The sequence below is a fragment of the Strix aluco genome, chromosome 19, assembly GCF_031877795.1.
Source record: "Strix aluco isolate bStrAlu1 chromosome 19, bStrAlu1.hap1, whole genome shotgun sequence".
NCBI lineage: Eukaryota > Metazoa > Chordata > Aves > Strigiformes > Strigidae > Strix > Strix aluco.
The window spans coordinates 2959291-2980515 of record NC_133949.1 but is presented as its reverse complement, the minus strand read 5'-3'; positions in this window follow the sequence as shown (position 1 = coordinate 2980515).

Below are 21225 nucleotides of genomic sequence, written 5' to 3'. Positions count from 1 at the left end.
TTGCGTGCGAACACGTAGTCTGGTGTATTTATGTTTGCTGTGAAGGGGCTGTGTGGTCCCAGGCAGCCCAGCGTGGCCTTACTCATCACTTTCAAGTTAACAGTCCCAGTGCCTTTCGGCAGCCCAGGGTATTAGCGTGGTATGGAGCAGATGCTCTTAAACTTCCAGCCCGCAGTACAGGAGCTCTTTCTCCTCCAGCTGATGCAGAAGTGGCACTGGCTGGCTCTGCACAGAACTCCAGAGAAAGGGCTCTAACTGCCTTTTGTCCTGCTTTCAGGTTTACCGCCAGCAAGAGTCAGCTCGCAGCGGTCTGAGCAGCTGCGCCAGGAGTCCTCTCACCAGGGGCATGCACTGGCCATGGTGTCCAAAGAGAAGGAGTTCCTGGTGCACGAGAAGGCTGCCCTAGAGGTGCGACTGGCAGCCCTGCAGCGGGACAGACAAGGCCTGTCAGAGCAGCTGGCAGAGGCCAGGTAAGGGCGGGGAGGAAACCCTAGGCAGGACATTAGATAATGGCTGTAATTATAAAGGTGGTAATCATTCCATGAAGATTTACTGCATCCTGTGTGCTTTTCAAATGTTTTCACCTTCCACGGGCAGAAAATGAAAGAATCTTGAGCAAAATGAAAAAAAGAATACTATGATTTTAATGTTGTTTTCCTGACAGCTAAAACTAGCAAACATCTCCTGGGCCTCGGGCTCAGGTTTATGCCCCCTTGCACATTCCTGTGTAAAGTCCAAAGCAAGGCAGCTTGGCTCTGAGTTGAGTAATAATTAAACCCTGCAGGCGTTTACTGAAACTGAAGTTTCTCTCTGGTTTTGGTTTCTTGTTCTATGCATTTGAACATAGATCTTTCCTTATCAAGTAGTTTGGCTGTCGATGGCTGTTCCATGCAGACGTTGTGAGTAGGACACTGCCATCTAGGGTGGAGCCAGAGGCTGGTGCTGCAGATCTCGAGGGCCTTCTGGTTGGAAGCTAACTCTTGTTACCTGTGGTGCAGGACCCAGGGCTGGTTACACCAGCAGCTGGGAAACCTCTTTTGAATCCTCACGTCTTTGAGGATTCTTGCCCATCACTGATGTCTGTGCCCTGTACTCCTTACCACCTGCTGTTTAGAGACAGATGTCGTGGAGAAGTTACACAGGGAAGGAGCAAGATTCTGTCCTTCTGCCTTTCTAAGATCATATGTGACAAGTTCTGCTCAGAAAAAAAAAAAAAAAAGTTGTTTGTCCTCCTTGTAGGTGTTTTTTAGAAGACTCCTGAACTTGCAGAGCTGTACAAATGATGTTTTAGACATTGTTTTTCATGTTTATTGACTTTTACACTGCGTTACTCCAAAGTACATCGTTAGGGTGGCTGATAAACACCCATTTTGACTCAGTGTGTTTCTTGAGAGCTGCTGCTTCTTCTGGGCTCCAGCTTCTCTTATTTGATCCAGCTGAGTTACATTTGGTCAATTATTGGGCTGTTACTAAACTCTTAAATGTTCAGCTCCTTTTTAAAATTTTTTTTGAAAAGGGATGCATTATTTTTTTTAAAAAGATACATTAGTTATGAAGAACCTTTGACAATAGATAAAAATCCAGCAACTGTTCTTGCCAGATGTTGTTCTCAAGAGCCTTTTGTTGTCATAGTTTTGGACTCTATCTTTTCTGTTTGGTTTTAGGTTTTTATGGCACTCCCGTCCTAGCGAGGCAGTGCTGTGTGTTATGGGAACCTGGCACACAGGGCGCTGTGTTAGATCAGGGAGGTCACTTCAGCTCCTGGTTCCAGAACCCTGCGTGTCATACGCAGCAGTTGGTTGAAGTCTGTGGCTGTAAGAATTTGGCTCTGCAGTACTACAGCTTCCATTTTAAAGAGCAACAAGTAACTTGGGCTACTGCCTCCTTAGTTAGCAACACTTAGAGAAAAGCAGCAAGTTTTTCTCTTGAACTTTCAACAGTTGAAACTGAAGGCTGCCCGTCTCTCCTTTCAGTGGTCCTTGTTCAGATAAAATCTAGTTCAGGTTTCTTACGAGTGCTGCTCCAGGCGAGAGGTCTTACTATATCATCTGATGTATTTCTTGAGTCCCTTTTAAATACAAGGAGTCTGGAAAGTTACTTACCTATAGCTACACTGTGAACAGCATTCAAAAAGTCACGGGTCATCCAGGGAAATACTCTTGTTCTGTCCCCCTGCAGAGCAGCTTGGAAGCGCTGATGAGCTGAGGGCTGTGAGCAGAGACCGGGCTTTTGCTTGTTGGCCCAGACTTTGGGCACAGCTACCCGCGTGTCAGCCAACAGCAATTCCAGATTTGGCCGTTGAGATCAAATTCGGCTGGGCTTTCTGTGTTGTGCTGGGTCATAAGCAAAGCCTGGGCATCCCCCGGAGGGGCCTGCATTGCTATTTTAAGTGGCAGAAATAGGCTTTCTGTATACAAGTTTCCTTGCAACCCATTTTCCGTACTCAGGGGTAGGGATCTTGAATGACTTCTTACTGGAATAACTCTTAGTGGGTGTCAGGAGCAGCAAACTCATTTCTCTCTGTATTCACAACTCACAGGTCAGTGAAGGAGATGCCGGAATCCAGCCTGTTTGAAGCTCAGCGGCACTTCTCTCAGCTGGAGTCAGCTTGAAATCCACCTTCACACAGTCACGCAGGCCGAGGAGGTGATACAAGGTGAGAGCCTCCTGTCTCTGGTGATCCCCCTGCTAGGGAAGATGGTATAAAAATAGCTCTGTGTCCGCAGTGCTTCTGAGGAGTGAAGGAGATGGAGGCAGATCTCTCCTGCACTGAAGTGCAGATGGCTTAAGGTCAGTGAAGTCAGAACCATTGTGTAGACTCTGAATCTTGCCGTTTGTCCTGTCCAGGGGAAGTGAAGTGCCTTCAGTGTGAGCTGGAAGCAGAGCGATTTCTAATGAGGCAGGAACGGGAAAACATGGCACAACAGCTCCTGCAGACAGAACAGCAGTATAACAATACCCTCAAACTGCAGCAAACTGATCATGAAGTAGAAATAAACCAGCTCCCGCAAGAGCTGGTAGGAAACAACGTGCTTCTGAATTCTTCAAGCAAGCTTTGTGGGCTGGCTTTAGAAGAGTAATAGCCTGAGTGTGTGAAATGGGAGAAACCATCTGTCATAGGTCACACCTTGCTGGGCCAGACAGATAATCCTAACCCTTAACCCCTAACCCGTAACACTAACCCCTATCCCCTGACCATAACGCCTAACCCCCAACTCCTAACCCCTACCCCCCAACCTCTGACACTCTACCCCCAGCCACTAACTCCTACCCCTAACCCCTAACCCTGACCCCTAACCCCTACCCCCGGCCCCTAACCTGTAAACCCTAACCCCTAATCCCCACCCCTAACTCCCAACCCCTAAACCCTGACCCCTACCCTTAACCCCCACCCTCAGCCTCTTACCTCCTAACCCTAATCCCCAACCCATAACCCTAACCCCCAACTCCTAAACCCAACCCCTAACCCCCACCCATCACACCTAACCCTGAACCCCAACCCCTAACCCCCATAAATAAACCCTAACCCTTACCCTTAACCCCAAACCTCAGCCCCTAACCCCAACCCATAACCCCTATCTCTAACCCCAATCCCCAACCCCTAACCCCCACCCCCCACCTAACCCCAAGCCCTTAAGCCCCTAACCCCCAACCCCTACTCCCCCACCCCCCAACCCCCCCCTGCCAACTGCAGTCACGGGAACTTTCTCCCTTTCTTTCTGTCCTGTCACCGTTGTCAGAGGTGTTATCTCTGGGCTTGAAGCATGTGGAACAGGCCCCTTGTTCCTGGTACTTCCGTTCGTGGCCTGTCTTGTGACTGGGGCATCAGGGTACCGGTCTCTTTCTCACCCTGCAGTCCATCTACATCTTTTCACTGATGGAAAGGGATGTGAACTTTGAAAATAGACTCTAAGAATAGAGAGAAATCCTGAGGAGACAGGTGCTAGGAAACAGGCAGCCATCGGAGAGAGGAAGGTAACATCTCCTTTTCATAATGGTTGGACTCAATGCTCTTAAAGGTCTTTTCCAACCTAAATGATTCTATGATTCTTCCACCTGCTGACCCACCTTTTAAGTTCCTTGACAGGACGTGATTTATGGAGAGCACAAAGCCATTGTTGTGCACTGTTGAGGTGGGGGGTTGCGGGAGGGATGAAGCTTCACATTTGTTTTGAGGAGCGTGGCTGGGACTTCACCTTGAAGTCTTTCCCTCCACTCCTCAGGCAAGCGAGCAGGAGGGGCATCAGTCAGAGCTGCAGAAGATACTGGAGCAACGGGAAAAAGAGAAGGCGGAGACAGAAGGGGAGCACGAGGAGAAGCTGTTTGATATGAAGCAGAAAGCTGCTCCCATGCGAGCTCAACAAGAGGAACGAACCAGAGTCGAAAATGCCAAGCAAGAGGTAAAGACTGAAAGGAGAATTTGTGTAGCTTTTTTGCAAGACTAGAGCCGTGGGAGATGTCTGGATGTTGGGCTGTGTGGAGCATGCCCTACATGCTTTCTACATTGAATTTGGTGAGGTGAAAGGCAAGCAGGGTTCTCTTTGGGACTAGGAGTGAGACCTGTCAGAGGAAGCCGGGCAGAAGCATCCCCTTTCAGTTGAGATTTTTGTGCTGCTGTTGTGCTGGGTTTTTTAAGACTTACCTCAGAGTATCTTCACAGTTCTCTTAACAGTTCTCTTTTGATCTTTACTGATACATGCTTATAACCTTAACTCCATTAAAGACCAAACTGAATTTGTAGGACTGAATCCCCATGAGGATGGGGTTTTTGTCTGGGGGGGACAGGGGGACATGGCAAGATTGTTGACAAAAGAAAAAAAAAATTTAAAGACTCCTCTGAAATATTTCTGAGCAGTAAAACAGGGGTGTCTTCTGGGCTGTTTTAAGTCACTTGCTGGTAAGCTCTTTTGTGCCCAGATCTCCTGTGCAACCCTGTCACACAGTGAGAGTCCTCCTTGTGTCCCACCCAAAGTCCTCTTCACGGAGTCTGCCTGGGGACAGCAGTACCCCCAACTGTGTCTACAGGCATTGAAATGCCAGGGCAGTGCTCAGAGATGACAGTGTGTCCCTGTGATGTCAGTACTTTACCAAAGTCTAATGAATACCTTAAAAATGAAGTAATTTTCACCGAACCCCACTTGAAATACATGAGTTTTCTGAAGGAGCTGCTCGCTTCAGCCCTCTGGCAGCCCTGCATTTTCTCTGCTGCTAACTAGGTGCAAAAGTTGCTATTGAAAGACAAACAGGACACAGCAGAAGATGAGGGACACCCTCACCAGCAAGGCGAGACATTTGAGAAGTGCCACACGTTTTCCTGTTAGGTGTTGGATGTTTGTAGGAGGTTCAGTCACAGGGGGACTGTGGCTGGACCACGTTCATACGGCCAGTCTCACTTAGGAAGCTGTGTCTGCAAGTGGGCAGAGTCTGCTGCCTGGGAGAGCAGCAACACAGCGCTTTGAGAACGCGTCAGCCCGTCGGTGTTGGAGCCTTGCCACACAAATTCTGTGTGGGAAGTTTAAACCTGTCTTCTCTTTGTTTCTGTGCAGGTCCTGCAAGAAGAGGAGCGTGAGAAGAGTGCTTTGTTAGAGACACTACTTCAGCCTCAGGGAGAGCTAAGAGAAGCCAACCAGCAGCTGGAGCAGCTCAGGCAGGAGGTGAAAGAGCAGCGCGAGGATGGGCAGGTAAGTCTGACTAGTAGGGTGGGTTGAAGGAAGAGGCCGTTGGCAACTGGACGTAAGCTGAGAGAGGCCGAGAGACCCAGGTAACAGAGTGAAGGGCAGTAACAAGGAAATAAAGCCTAAGTGCTGTGACTGAGGAGGCAGGGACTGGTGCAGGCACTGAAAGCCCAGAGCCTGATGAGCTCCAGAGATCAGCAACAGGAAGGAAGTGTTACAGTGGAAGCAGAGCTGGGTAGAAAAGCAGAAGTGGCTGAATGAATGTGATTTTGAGACAGAAAGAAGAGAAAGCTGAACCTGATGGCAGGTCCCAGCAGCTTGCTCTCCATTTGTGTTTGCAGAACATCCAGAAAAACTGCAAGCAGAGCTGCAGGAAACTCAGAGTAAGATCAAGGCAGTGGAGAAGAGGCACAAGGAAGAAATCAAAACCATGAAAGAAGAAACTAATGTTCTCCTTCAGCAGAGGGATGTTCTACAAAACCAGGTGAGTGAAACAGCAATAGCCACTGCAGTCATCAGCCAGGTGGTCTCTCCCCATGGCAGAGCAGCAGGGGATGGGGTGAGTCCCTCTGGCTGCCATCACACTGTGGTCTCCATCTCAGCTGGGCTGAAGGAGACTGACCGGCCAGCAGCTGCCCTGGACAGATGGGCTGCTCTTTGTGCCTGTTTGCCAGCACTCATCAGAATGGATTTCTGCTGGCCTGTTACTGCCAGCCTTGTTTTTTAAGGTGCTTTTTCAGATGAACATGGTGACCCACTTGGATTTTTAAACAAGCCAGGTGTATCCATTGTGAATCTGGTACTTTCATGAAAGGGTGAAATTTAAAGTTGTTCTTTCCCTTTCCTCACAGTATATGATATGGCTGAAATGGCTGACAGTGGCAAGCTGTAGCCTTTGACTGCTTTGTTGTGTTTTACTTGAGGTGGAAGAGTTGACATCTCAACTAGCAGCCTCCAAAGAGTCCCAGCAAGTGATTGGCCGCAAAGCTCGGCAAGATCTGAGTGAGGCACAGGAACTGTCAAGGCAGAAGGTGCTGGAGGTTGTGCAGCTCCAGAAGATCCTGGAGGAGAAGAGGAGTCAATGGGAGAAGGTAGAACATCAGAACAAAATGCTGCAAGTGTGTTTGCAGTCTTTGGAGGGGGAGAGGAGTCGATGAGGAGAAGTGGAGCGTCACAACACAGAATTTCAGGCTTTGATGAAGGTCCTAGAGAATGAAAAAGCCAGGTAAATGAAAGTCTGTGAAACTCTCTGTTCTGTTTAATGGATTCCCTCTTTCAGATCTTCACATATGCAAGTGGCTCTGGCAGCATTTCCTAAAAAACAGAGTTCTGAACTATCCATGCAGATATGTTTCATTCTCTTGATGTGGTGTTTCATTTTCTTTTCTTTTAATCCTTCAGTTACAGTGTTTCTGAAGACAGTGGCTTTTGGAGTAGTCCTTTCCTTAAAATGAGGTGTTGTTTTGTGAGGTCGGCATGTTAATGCTGTTAAATGAAACTTTCAGGGGTTTCAAACCTGAAACACACCAAAGGAGGCAGAACGAGCTGCAGTGTAATGAGCTGGATACATCCATCAGCTCTGTCTTGGGTCTAGTAAATTTTAAACATTTGGGATCTGTATCAGTTACCTTTGGTTAAAACCATGATTTTGAACTAAGCCAGATTCCCCTCTGAGGCACCCAAGAAATAAGCATGTTTCTTATTGCCATCTGTTTCCTTATTCCTCAGAAAATCCCAACGGGTGTCTGGAAGGGTGTAGGGAGTGGCGCTCGGAAGATCTCGCGATGTACGGAAGGAATAGCTGTAGCCCCCCTTGTTATGAGGTAAGGTGATGGATAGGCTTGTAACACTAAGGGCACGCCCACGAAGGAGGTGCTTGGCGAAGGTATATAGGTAAGATACAAAATGTCCGTTTATTAAACTGTGTATCCACCACATTGGCGTTTGTACTGATGTCCCCGAGAAGGTTTTAACCTCCTGCAGTATTAGTCTCTGCGATCTGAGCGCCACTGACACGTGGAGAGGCAGGTTTAAAGAGGCAGAGCTAACTGCGACAAATGGCGACCCCGACATGGTTTATGATGTGATTTGAGGAGAAACGAACTGTGGCAGTTGGCGGTGCAGAGCAGGAGGTGAAGGAGCTCCACGCAGGACGGGAGACTCCACGACGCGCCATAGATGTCACAGTTAAGGTACTGAAAAGATGGGGTAAACAAGATAAGACTTCTATGAAGTCGAGAACATTAAAAGCAATGCTGCGAAGATTGATAAGGCTCGGCGTTTTAGCAGAGCTGATAGACTGTATGAAGCCAGAGCTCTGGCCACGAATAGAGGCGGAATTAGCAGAACAAGCGAAATTAGGAAAGCCAGAGCGTTTAATGGCTTGGGGGGAGATGCAGGGGGTGGAGACTGAGGTGCGTAGGGGAGAACTAGCAGAAAAATGGAAGGCGTACATGCAGCGTTGGGGGGCGGAGATGTGGGAGGCATTGGCCTGTCAGCCTTGCACAGCCTGTGAGAAAGTGCTGGGCTTTGATGAAAAACAGGCCTTGGATGAAAGATAAGAGGCTGCTGAGTTATGCCAAGGTGGCAGGGAAAAACAACGGACAGCTGCAACACTGAACTGTGGAAAAGTACTGAACCGCGAGAAGATGCTACCGCGAGAACAGCGCATGAATGAGAGGGTGATTGGCCTGCAAGTGCAGAGTTGGCGGTGGCGGCCCCGGGCCTTCCCGAGCCCCCCCCCACTGCCAGAAGTGGCAGTTTTTACGGAAGGTGCTGACACTGGGATGCGGCGTCCCTTGTGTGCCAAGACCACATAATCATTAAGCAATGGCTTTATATATTCTTAACAGCGTTTTGATGTTTGCAGCGTTTATCATTTTATGTTGTGTAAGTAATAAGTGTAAGAGGCCTCTTTGTGTGATTGTTTTGCATGTGCAAGACGCGGCAGCTGCGGACTGCGGACTTCTTTGACAGAATGCCATAGTACCCGCTGGGTCATCAGTGCTGCCTGTTTGTTTGGGCTAAGTGTTTTAAGTGTCATTAGGTGAAATATCTCCTCTAGCAGGAGGCAGTAATTCTGTATTAATTGTTGTCTTGAATTTAGGTGCATGCTCTGTGGGGAGAGTGCACCCTTGTACCATCTATCTGAGAAGGGTATTGTCACAAAAATCATCTACAACCTTACAGGGGTTGTTTGTTTTACCAGAGGTCAAACTTATTCAGCTGCTTTATTTTACTACAGCTGGGGTGACTCAGGATTTGGATCAGCACGTACTCCTCAAACATTTTGAGCTCAGACAGGGAGACAAAGTCGACCTCTGATAAAATGTAACCTCACTAAAGCAGAAGAATCTGTTGAACTGACAGGCATTTTACATACTGGTGCGGATGTGACTGTAATATCTGCGAGCTTCGGTAACTCGAGTGCTTTTCAGGGTTGGTGGTCATGCTGTAACATTTCAAAGCAAAGATCTCATTCATGTAAGGGGCCCAGAAAACTGGGTAGCAAATATTCATGCATTTATATTGGAAACCCCTATTACATTATGGGGTCGTGACTGTATGGCTCAATGGGGAACTCAAATTGGATCAAATTTGTCTTAATTGCCAGCACAGCCCACCCTGAAACCCACCCTGAAACTAACCTGGAAAACAGAATCACCTGTGTGGGTGGGTCAGTGGCCCTCGCCAATGGAAAAGTTGTGAGGATACGGGTACGTTACAGCCAGGAATGCCCTCCCCAACAATGATTCCCTGAAACTGGCATCTTGCAATAATTGATCTAAAGGATTGGTATTTACCATTCTCTTGCATCCAGATGATGCACCGAAATTTGCCTTTTCTGTTCCCAGTATTAATGTTAGTGAACCTGCAAGACGATACCACTGGGTTGTTTTGCCACAAGGCATGAAAAACAGCCCCACGATGTGTCAGTGGTTTGTTGCAAAGGCTTTGAGCCCTGTTAGAACGCAGGTCCCCCAGGCTGTTATATATCATTATATGGCTGACATCCTCATGGAAAAGGCTCTTGCTTTGACCAAAGACTCAGTATCTCAAATGGGGTTGCAAATAGCACCTGAAAAGGTACAGAGATCATCACCGTGGCAGTACCTGGGGTGGAGAATTTGTGAACAGACCATTGTCCCACAACAGGTTGAACTTAAAACTGATGTTAAGACTTTAAATGATTTACAGAAACTGTTTGGAACTATAAATTGGATACAGCCGTTGTTGGGCCTAACTAATGATGATGATCTGCATAGCTTGTTTGATATTTTGTGAGGAGATTCTTCACTGACATCACCCAGAGTACTTACAGAGAAAGCAAAACAAGATCTCCACCAGATAGCTAACGCCATCTCAGAAACACAGGCATCGCGGTGAGTGCCCGGCCATCCATATCAACTGATGTTATTTAATCCTCCAGGGCAGCCCTATGCTCTGCTGTTTCACTGGGATGAAACACTTAGTGACCCTCTTGTTATTATTGAATGGATTTTTTTGTCACACCAAATGGACAAGACGGTCACTACTCGTCCAGAAATGTTTGCCAAACTGATCATGAAAGGTGCCACCAATATTGCATCACTTCTCATCGCAGATACCAGATCAACAAGAAGTCCAGGGCAAGGTTCAAGTCCTGGAAGGTGTTAACTGGGAAGGACCACATCTTTTAATAACCTGGGGAAGAGGTTATGCTTGTGTCTCCACAGGCCACAGTCCCGGTGGTTACCAGCAAGCTGTGTGCGACCACACCCGAGGCGTGAGAGGCAGCTTTTGGTGGACACCCAGGAGCTGGCTGTGGGTGCTGTGGGTGCCCCTGTGCCGACAGTTTGCAGTCACTTCGACTGATCATTTAAGCAGAATGAATGGGTAATGCTTGCTGCTGCAATGGGACAAAACACACTACCGTTGCCAATTCTTTTCAGAGAAAATGCTAACAGTAATTGCAACTTCTTAATGAAATATATAAGCCTATTAATCACCAGTGAAAGATGTAGCTTAGACAAAATGTAGGATGAAATGCTGTAAGAATGTGTGTATTCAACTTTCCTTGTTTAGCAATATTAAGAATTAAGAACTCAAGTGTTTAACCTTATTAGAAACTCCCTTGGTTTTCCCCCTTGAGTGGAGGCCAGGCTCTGGGTGGAACCCAACAGGAGGATGAGATCAGATGTTTCCGCTCAAAGAAAATTGCCAGTTATTTTTGCCTGTTGATTTAGAGGCTGGACCTGCTTGCAGCGATGTTGGATGCCTCACCTACGGATGGACACATCGCGTAGGATTTCCGCTTTGCGAGGAAGGGCACTCTAAATTCTCGCTGCATCCAGGGTTCCCCAGCAATTGCGGATCTGAATGTTAGTACCCCATTAAGTAAGTGTGCTATTCTGTATTTTCCTTACTGTTTATTTTTGTAGTATTTAGTCATATCCCTTAGTTATGGGTAGCGAAATTAGCCTACTCCTTTTAACTAGTAACTGTAACTGCTGTATTGTTTCTAGCCTTCTGTGGAACTATTTTGAGTATGCTGTGTTTTTTCAAGTTTGCTTAACCCTTAATTGATAAAGTCTTGAAATAAGTCTTGCAGGTGCAGCTGCAAAACAAAGCAAAAGCCCACTGTGGGAGGCAGGTGTCAATCCACAGGGTCTCTCTTCCAATCAGATATGGCAAACTGATGTAACAGTATGTGAATTGTTAAAACCAAATAAGTATCTCATAGTAACCATTGACACCTTTAGCTCTACAATATTAGCCACAATGGCTCGTAAGCAAACAGCCAGACACATTCTTGTTCATTGGGAGGGTGTTATCGCCTTGTTAGGGAAGCCACAAGAGATCAAACAGATAACGGCCCTTGTTTTGTTGCTAGGCGCACAAAAGAATGGTGTGCATTGTGGGACATCAAATTAGTACAGGGCCTTCCTTATAACAGTCAAGGACAAGCAATGGTGGAACGTGCACATCGCACCCTGAAAGCAAAGCTCCAACAGCTTGGGGAGGGGGAAGGTCATAGAGGGACAATACCCATAGACCGCCAACAGGCTCTTTTGTCACACGCTTTGTATACCTTAAATCATTTTGTTCGAGGCGATGAGTCTACACCTCCCCTGTGGAAACACTTTATACCAGCCCAGGCGACGAAAAACTATCCTTTGGTCCAGATCAGGGAACCGGGCGCGATAGCTGGGGAGTCAGGGTGGTCACTGAGGGTGTTTGGGCGTGGGTACGCAGCAGTGGAAAAGGACGGCCTACTCAAATGGATACCTGCATGGTGTGTAAAACCTGATCTAACATAAGATGGAGTTTTGTGTTACAGTGTTGGTGGTGGATCACCCTCCTTGGTTGCGTGTTGCCAACTCACGCAGGATATTGGAGAGAGCGGGCACGAGCACATCACCGCGAAGACGTCTGTTTTCCTCTGGATACAGGGGCAGAATCTTGCTATGTCTTCATCACAGCCACCTTTGTAAAACCAGAATGGTTTGGGTGGCTTGACAACGTGTGGGCTTGGATTACTAGTTGGCTTAGTTGGGATTGGCTCATTTGGGGAATTATTAGAATATGTGGTGTGCTTCTTGCTACTTGTATCGCCTTTACATGTATTAGTGCCGTAATTCGTAGATTGTTTAAGAAGGTTAATGTTTTGTTTTTAGACCGACATATGGGTCTTGCTCATCACCGCTTGGAACAGCGCAATAATGACAATCAACCAAGAATAATGATGTTATAAAGCATGGGGAGGGGGAAGTGTAGGGAGTGGCGCTCGGAAGATCTCGCGATGTACGGAAGGAATAGCTGTAGCCCTCCCTTGTTACGAGGTAAGGTGATGGATAGGCTTGTAACACTAAGGGCACACCCACGAAGGAGGTGCTTGGCGAAGGTATATAGGTAAGATACACAGTTTAATAAACGGACATTTTGTATCCACCACATTGGCGTTTGTACTGATGTCCCCGAGAAGGTTTTAACCTCCTGCAGTATTAGTCTCTGCGATCTGAGCGCCACTGACACGTGGAGAGGCAGGTTTAAAGAGGCAGAGCTAACTGCAACACTGGGATATATTGGGGAGTGCTAGGAAGCTCATTGGGACATAGTAGGGGGCACTGGGAGGGTCTCTGATATGTACTGGGGGCACTGGGACATAGTGGGGCAGTTACTGGGATGTACTGCAGAGCACTGGGACATACTGGGATATATTGGGGAGTGCTAGGAGAGTTATTGGCATATACTGGGTGGCACTGGGACATACTGGGGCCACTGGGATGTTTACTGGGACATCCCAGTATGTCCCAGTGCCCTACAATATATGTTAGGGAGCACTAAGAGGGTCATTGGGACATACTGGGGGCACTGGGTGTCGCAGTTGATGGTATTGACGCGGTGATGGTTTAGCAGGAAATCTGGATTTATTAATAACTAACAGCAATTTATCATTACAAAATAATTCAGAGATGCTGAAAGAAAGAAAAGCGACTGATTCACAGACTCTGAACTGCCCAGATTCACACTCCCTCCCTCACCGGTGCCTTCACTGACCCATCGATCCCTGCGCAACCACCAACAGACAGACACCCAGAAACGAGGGTCCGTCCCCCCCGTGAGCAGAGACCGAGCGGGTGACAGAGCAGCGAGCTCAGAGAACATCTCCCTCCTCTCGAGGGCAGAGCCAATCCTCCCGAGGCCTCGGCATTCCCCGACGGGCCATCCCTGAGCCTCGAGCGGGGGGACCTCGCCCCGGCCTGCCCTCAGCTCTGGCAGCAGACGACACCTCCAGGGTCTGGTCCCTGCGAGGCTCCAGCTCAGGGGAGATGCTGGTCACAGGCCGCTGGGATCCAGGGGAGCTCCAAGGGTCTCCCTGGGGGGCGCAGTTTAGAGGGTCCAAGATCATTGACTTTTGCCAGGTCCCTTCTGGTGCCATCCAGCAGCTGCACAAGAACTTGATGAGGGTGCAGCTCTGTTCTTGTTCCCATCTGGCCCCATCCCAGGCCCAGGTGTGCCCGGCCCTGAGGAGATGAGGGGCCATTAGAGCCGATCCCCAGCAGGGGGGAGGGCAGGAGCCAGGCTCGGTGACGTTCTCAGTCCTTATCTCCACAGACCGGGCACAGCTGGGGGAGGTGGGGGGAATCACACCCAGCACCAAGCACCCAACCAGGAGGGGCAGGGAGGGGTGAGAATTGCACCCCCACACCCAGTTATCCCAGTTGTTGAGACAGGAGACAGCAACAATCAGTCACAAACGAGCTGCCGGAGCATCACAGGAGCTCATGGCACTGACACCAAGTCCAAGTGCGCTCTCTGCCAGCCCCGTGCCCTGTCCCTGCGCCAGCCCCCCGCTGCAGAGGATTCCCCAGAACCAACGGGATCGAGCAGCTCCCCACCCCTGCCCCTTCCCTGCTCCCAATGAACACCGCCCCAGCACACCCGCTCCTCTGAGCTCCTCACCCAGCGCAGAGCCCAGCCAGTGCCCCAGGAACAGCACTGCGATGGTTCCAGCAGCGTCACCGCCGTCCCTCTGCAGGACGGGCCGTGGCCTTGAGTGAGCCCTGTCTGATGGCACCGAGGGACTCCTGGTGTGGGGCTCTGCCTGGCTTTTGAGAGGACAGAGGGCAAGAGGCTGATCCAGGGTAATTCTAGTGGTGTAACACAGAAGGAAAATAGCCCCCTTCGAACCACATTAACGCTTCATATTTAAAGTCACATGGGTTGTTTGGTTTTTAATTATCCTACTCAGGTCTGAACGCTCAGGCCAGCAAAACCCCTCTGCACCCCACAGCTTGTTCCCTTCAGACAGCACCACAGCACCTTTCACAGCAATAACTGATTGCCGCGGTTCTCCAGAAGCACTTTTGCTTTGGGGCTCACGACATCACCCTGGAGACTCATTGTAGCTGATAACAAAGGGGTCCCACCGCCGCGCGTACCCGGGGGGGCGGGCAGGGCCGGGCAGCGATCCCTGCTCCAACCATCCGCTGCCCTCCCCGCTCTCTCCTGCAGCGGGGTAAGAAAACCCAACCCCAGCCCGGGAAAGCGCTGCCCGGAGCGGGAGCAGCAGTTCAGTTCCCCCCAGGCCCCGAACTCACAGACACGCCCGCAACGAACTTCGTACTTCTACCCGCCCCCCCGCGGCACCTCCACTCGCGGCCGGCACCGAGGGCACGGACGGGGCGTGCGGCGGCACCGGCACCGGCTGCCCGAGCGACGGCGGGGTGGGAGGGCCGTGCCGGGGGTGGGGAACAAGCTTCCCCGAGCGCGCTGAGCCCGGCTCCGAGAGCCTCGGCCGGCGCCTCGACGGCCCCAGCCGTCCCGGCGGGCTCCCCCCGCCCTCCCCGTGCCGGCAGGGCCGCGACACCGGGGACCGGTCCCGGGGCCAGCAGCGCCGTCGGGGTCCCGTCCCGAGGTGGGCAGTGCGGCACCGGGATCCGGTCCTGAGGCGGGCAGCGCGGTACCGGGATTCGTTCCCCGGGCGGGCAGCGCGGAACCGGGGACCGGTACTGAACCGGCAGCGCGGTGCCGGGGTTCGGTTCCGGGGCGGGGAGCGCGGAACGCGGGGACGTCCCGCTGCCGGCTTCAGTACCGGCCCCCGGTTCCGCCGACGCCTCCTGCTGTGTCGTTCAGAGAGGAAAGGCGCGGGCGTGCAGAAAGGGAGCGATTTGATAGAAACCGAACCCGCAGCCTCCGCGAAGCGCGCACGAACGCCCCGAACGGACTCGTTGACAGCGCGGAAAAAGTGTCGCGCTGCCCGCCCCGGAACCGAACCCCGGTACCGCGCTGCCGGTTCAGTACCGGTCCCCGGTTCCACGCTGCCCGCCCCGGGAACGAACCCTGGTGACGCGCTGCCCGCCTCGGGACCGGACCCCGGTGCCGCGCTGTCCTCCACCGGGACGGGACCGCGACGACGCTGCCCGCCCCGGGACCGGGCCCCGGTGCCACGCTGCCCGCCACGCGACGGGATCCCGACGGCTCTGCCCGCCCCGGGACCGGCCCCCGACGGCGCTGTCCGTCCCGGGACCGGACTCCGACGCCACTACCGGCCCCGGGACCGGACCGCGACGGCGCTGACGGCCCCGGGACCGGCCCCCGGTTCCGCGCTTCCCGTCCCGGGACCGAAACCCGGTGCCGCGCTACCCGCCCCGGGACCGGCCTCCGGTGCCGCGCTGCCCCCCCCCCCCTCCCCTCCCGGACAGGACCCCGACGGCTCTGCCGGCCCCGGGAATGGACCGCGACGGCTCTGGCGCCCACGGGACAGGACCCCGGTGCCGCGCTGCTCGCCCCGGGACCGGCCCCCGCAGCTACTCTGCCGGCCCCGGGACCGTCCCCCAGTACCGCGCTGACCGCCCCAGACGGGACCCCGACGGCGCTGCCGGCCCCGGGACCGACCCTCGGTGCCGCGTTCCCCGCCCCGGGACCGGACCACGGCGCTACAGGCCCCGGAACCGGCCCCCGGGACCGCGCTGTCCCCCCCCACCCCCGGGACGGGACCCCGACGGCGCTGCCCGTCCCGGGACCGGTCGCATTAGCTGCGCTGTCGGCCCCGGGACCGGCCCCCGGTTCCGCGCTGAACAACGCGCGGACTGACTTCGTCGGCGCCTCCTGCTGTGTCGTTCAGGAAAGGCGCGGGCGTGCAGAAAGGGAGCGATTTGACAGAAACCGAACCCGCAGCCTCCGCGAAGCGCGCACGAACGCCCCGAACGGACTCGTTGACAGCGCGGAAAAGGACGGGCGAGCCAGAAACTCCGCGCAGCTGCCGCCCGTCGCAGCGCGGCCTCCCCCACCTACCGAGGTCTGGCCCCCGGCCCCCGCCGCGCTTCCCCCCGCACCCCCCGGGGCTCGTCTTCCGCGCTGCCGCCGGGGACCGACGACCGCTCCGGCGCCGCAGCTCCGCCGGCGCCCGCGGACCCTCCGCCGCTGCCGCCTCCGGGCCGGCGGCGGGGGTGTGGGGCGGGCCGGGGTGTCCGGCGGTGTCCCCGGCCCCCCCGCTCTGCCCGCCGGGCCGGGCCGGGCCGTGCCGCGGCTGGGCTGGCGGTCGCGCCGTGCCTGGTCGCGGCCAGAAACCCCCCCAAGCCCCGCTTGCCTCGCCGTGGCAGCGGCTGTGGGGGCGTCAGGACTGAACTCCAGCGAGGTGCCGTCCGGGCTTAGGTCGGGTTTAGCGCGGGACAAACGGATTATCCCGGGGCTCGGCCCCGCCCCTCGCTCAGTGACGGTCCTGCAGAATCGGCTCCGAGGATTTGAAACAAGGATCAGGGCTTTTAGGGGGAGAAGAACACGGGGCTTGTCCTTCCCTGCAGCTGCTCGAGAGCAGAATTCCCTTTTCCCAAACGGACCGTGTTTAGGCACGGACGGACCAGTCTCCGTTTGCTTTCCTGGGACTCCGCGACGCGTCTCGCATCTCTCGTCAGGCGGAGCTGAAACAAAGGGGGGGCGGGGGGAGATGGAAACACAACGGCGAGTTTAATTAAAGACACCTGGTTAATTAAAGACACCCCGAGGCGCGGGGGTTAATTAGCCCCGCCCGGGGGTGTCGGGCTCTATTTCGGCACCGGAGAAGGGCCCCGGGCGGCTCCGATGCTCCTTTTCCGGCTGAATGAGGAAGGTTTTCTGGCGGCACCCCCCGCCCTGCAGCTGCCTCGCTGCTCCCCCCCTGCGCCCCCGGGGTCCGGGGGATCGCGCTCGGGCTCTGGGCGGCAGCAGGACGGACAAACCGCTCCCGCGGGCCCCGCGCTCCGCCGCCTCCGCCGGGTTTGCTCAGGCGGCGGTGTAGGTCGGGTCTTTGTTTAGGCGGGGGCGGCGGGGGGAGGCTGTGGCAAGCGGGGAAGGTGAACGCGGGGGGGGGTGTGTGTGTGTGTGTCTCGCCGTTTTTTTTGTCGCTGCTGTTGTTGTTGTTGCCGTCTGTGTTCCCCCCCCCCCCCCCGGAGATAACGCTCCCGCGGCGCGCAGGCGGGTTTTGCGCGGGGGGTGAGGCCGCCGAGGCAGGTCCCCGCGCCGCCGAGCCACCCGCTGGGGAACAGAAACTTTCGCTGCCGGCGCTGGGAGCAGAGACCCGGAGCGGGGTCCCGGGGCCGCCCGGGGGATGCGGTAGGGCCGGGCCGTGGGGTGGCAGCGCGACCCGCTGCTGCTCTGCGGCTGGAGGACAAGGACCTGCCCGCGCTCCCCCGCAGCCCGCCCCGACGCGGACTCCTGCTCTCCCCCCGCCGCCCGGTCGCCCTCCTGCTCGCCGCGGTCCGTTGCCTCGGGCCGCGGCCCCGGCCAGTGCGTCTGCAGCATCTGCGGCCTGAGATGGTGGACAAGGACCTGCTGAAGGGGGGAGCGGGGCAGGGGCGCCCGGACCCCGACGGCGCTGCCGGCCTCGGGACAGAACCCCGATGCCTCGCTGCCCGCCCCGGGACCCGACCCGGACGGCGTGCCCGTTCCCGGACCGGACCCCGACGGCGCTGCCGGCCCCGGGACCGGTCCCCGGTGTCGCGGCCCTGCCGGCACGGGGAGGGCGGGGGGAGCCCGCCGGGACGGCTGGGGCTGTCGAGGCGCCGGCCGAGGCTCTCGGAGCCGGGCTCGGCGGGCTCGGGGAAGCTTGTTCCCCACCCCCGGCACGGCCCTCCCCCCGCGCCGTCGCTCGGGCAGCCGGTGCCGCCGCACGCCCCGTCCATGCCCTCGGTGCCGGCCGCGAGTGGAGGTGCCACCGGGGGGTGGGTAGAAGTACGAAGTTCGTTGCGGGCGTGTCTGTGAGTTCGGGGCCTGGGGGGAACTAAACTGCTGCTCCCGCTCCGGGCAGCGCTTTCCCGGGCTGGGGTTGGGTTTTCTTACCCTGCTGCAGGAGAGAGCGGGGAGGGCAGCGGATAGTTGGAGCAGGGATCGCTGCCCGGCCCTGCCCGCCCCCCCGGGTACGCGCGGCGGTGGGACCCCTTTGTTATCAGCTACAATGAGTCTCCAGGGTGATGTCGTGAGCCTCAAAGCAAAAGTGCTTCTGGAGAACCGCGGCAATCAGTTATTGCTGTGAAAGGTGCTGTGGTGCTGTCTGAAGGGAACAAGCTGTGGGGTGCAGAGGGGTTTTGCTGGCCTGAACGTTCAGACCTGAGTAGAATAATTAAAAACCAAACAAACCATGTGACTTTAAATATGAAGCGTTAATGTGGTTCGAAAGGGGCTATTTTCCTTCTGTGTTACACCACTAGAATTACCCTGGATCAGCCTCTTGCCCTCTGTCCTCTCAAAAGCCAGGCAGAGCCCCACACCAGGAGTCCCTCGATGCCATCAGACAGGGCTCACCCAAGGCCATGGCCCGTCCTGCAGAGGGACGGCGGTGACGCTGCTGGAACCATCGCAGTGCTGTTCCTGGGGCACTGGCTGGGCTCTGCGCTGGGTGAGGAGCTCAGAGGAGCAGGTGTGCTGGGGCGGTGTTCATTGGGAGCAGGGAAGGGGCAGGGGTGGGGAGCTGCTCGATCCTGTTGGTTCTAGGGAATCCTCTGCAGCGGGGGGCTGGCGCAGGGGCAGGGCACGGGGCTGGCAGAGAGCGCACTTGGACTTGGGGCCAGTGCCATGAGCTCCTGTGATGCTCCAGTAGCTCGTTTGTGACTGATTGTTGCTGTCTCCTGTCTCAACAACTGGGATAACGTGGCTTGGAGCAAGACACCTCTAAACGATTTAGCCCTAAATGAGCTGTTGGTGCTCCCTGCGCAGGCAGAGGAAGGGATCCGTGCTGATCAGCTGGCACCTTGTGACCATCAGCAGCGCGTCGTCCAACCGAGCCCTGCCGATTGATGAGAGCATAGACTGGCGACATCGGGGGGGCGACTCAGAGCAGTGGGTGTCCTGTTCCACGGAAAAGCGTTGGCTTCCGCAGGCCGGGGGCGAGATGAGCGCGGTGAGGCCGGGCCGTCGGCTCGTGCTCTGCAGAGCGCTGGGGGTCTGGGGGGGGCCTGGGTGGACCCCGTGCGGGCCGGGCCTGGGCCTGGCCCCGGCGCTGCAGCCCTGGAGAAATGCTCGAAGGATCGGCTCGGTGACAGCTGTTACCAACAGCGCCGCGTTACGCCGTGGTGTAAATCTGTCAGCGTGCGGAAGATGGCTGCCAGCAGGGTGACAGTTGGGAGAGGGTTGGGCGACTGCAAACCGCGGTGTCACAGCCTGAAGAATGGCTGAAACGGGGGATTCCAGCGTCAGGGCTGGAGCCGAGACCTCGCTTTCTCTGCGGTTGGTCTGGCAGCGTCTGGTGAAGGGCACATCCCGAATTATCTCAGATCTGCTGCTCTGCCATAGGCAACGTGTGAGCTGTTTGCTATGAGATGAGACATTGGCTCATAAAATTTTTTTAAAAAAAGTAAATCTATGCTTAGTCATTGTTTGGTTTACAAAATTCCTCCTATGCAGCATGCCCTTACCCAAAGGGTTATTGCTTAACTTTTACGGTCACTTGCAGTCTTGGGTTTTCAAAGTATTCAGGTTATTTAGCTGATGTGTGATGTGCAATGTCTGCGCGACAGAGTTCTCTTTATAGGAAAGAAGAAAAAAAATAATTGCACTCAATTTATTTGCTGAAAAATTATATGTGAGTTTTGAAAACTGCTGATTTCTGCTGCTTTCCATGACTCTGCCTGGTTTCACTATGGATGTTACATTCTAAAGAATTGTTGAATTTGTTGTCAAAACAACTGCTGAGATTTTGAAACTCGCACTTTGTTCACTTTGCTTTAGCAGAAACCTGGTAAATCAAGATGTGGTTCATGGTTTATTTCCATTTGACAGACTTTTTTTTTCCCCTCCGATACTCTCATGCTAAAATTTCATATCACTTTGCAAAGTCTGTTCATGGTGAGGCAGGACTTTGTACAGACTGGGAAATAAAAGGGTGTAAGTTAGCTGCCTCCCCGAGGTCAGGCGAGGCCAAAACTTGCTCTGTCACTCTAATGCTCTGACAACAGAACTGGGCACAAAATATCTCTGTGGAACTTGAATCTCTTGCTTCCTCTTCTGGTGCTTTTAATTACAAAACCATGAAAGTTTATTCTGAAAACTCCATCAAATTAGTTAACCCTTAATATGCGTGCTGTAGGAAAAATGTTTTGCCTTGAAGATAGATTTCCTGTGAGTCATGGTAGGTGTAACTTTTGGCCATGGATGGATGGAAAAAACAGCTTTTGTAAATACAAACTATAATATTGGTAGCACAAAGCTTGAGGGGTGTTTTTCTTTTACGTTTTTGCAGGTAAACGACCTCTGCTGGCACGTGCGCTGTCTCTCGTGCAGGGTTTGCAGAACGTCTCTAGGAAGACGTACCAGCTGTTACATCAAAGATATCTTCTGCAAACCTGATTATTTCAGGTGTATCATACAGGAATATAATTTTATTAGACAACATGTTACACTTGCTTATTGCTTTTCACTTAAGCCGCAACTAAAATGCAATCCCAGCTCTTTGGTTTAATTTGCCAGGTTTATTTTCAGTAGTTAAACTCTGGCATCTCTTGCAGAGGGACTTGGGAAACCCCAAGTCGATCTGATGTAACCACTAAACTGTGCCCCCCTCCCCCCCCTGACTCGCCCTGGTCCTCGGTCCCTT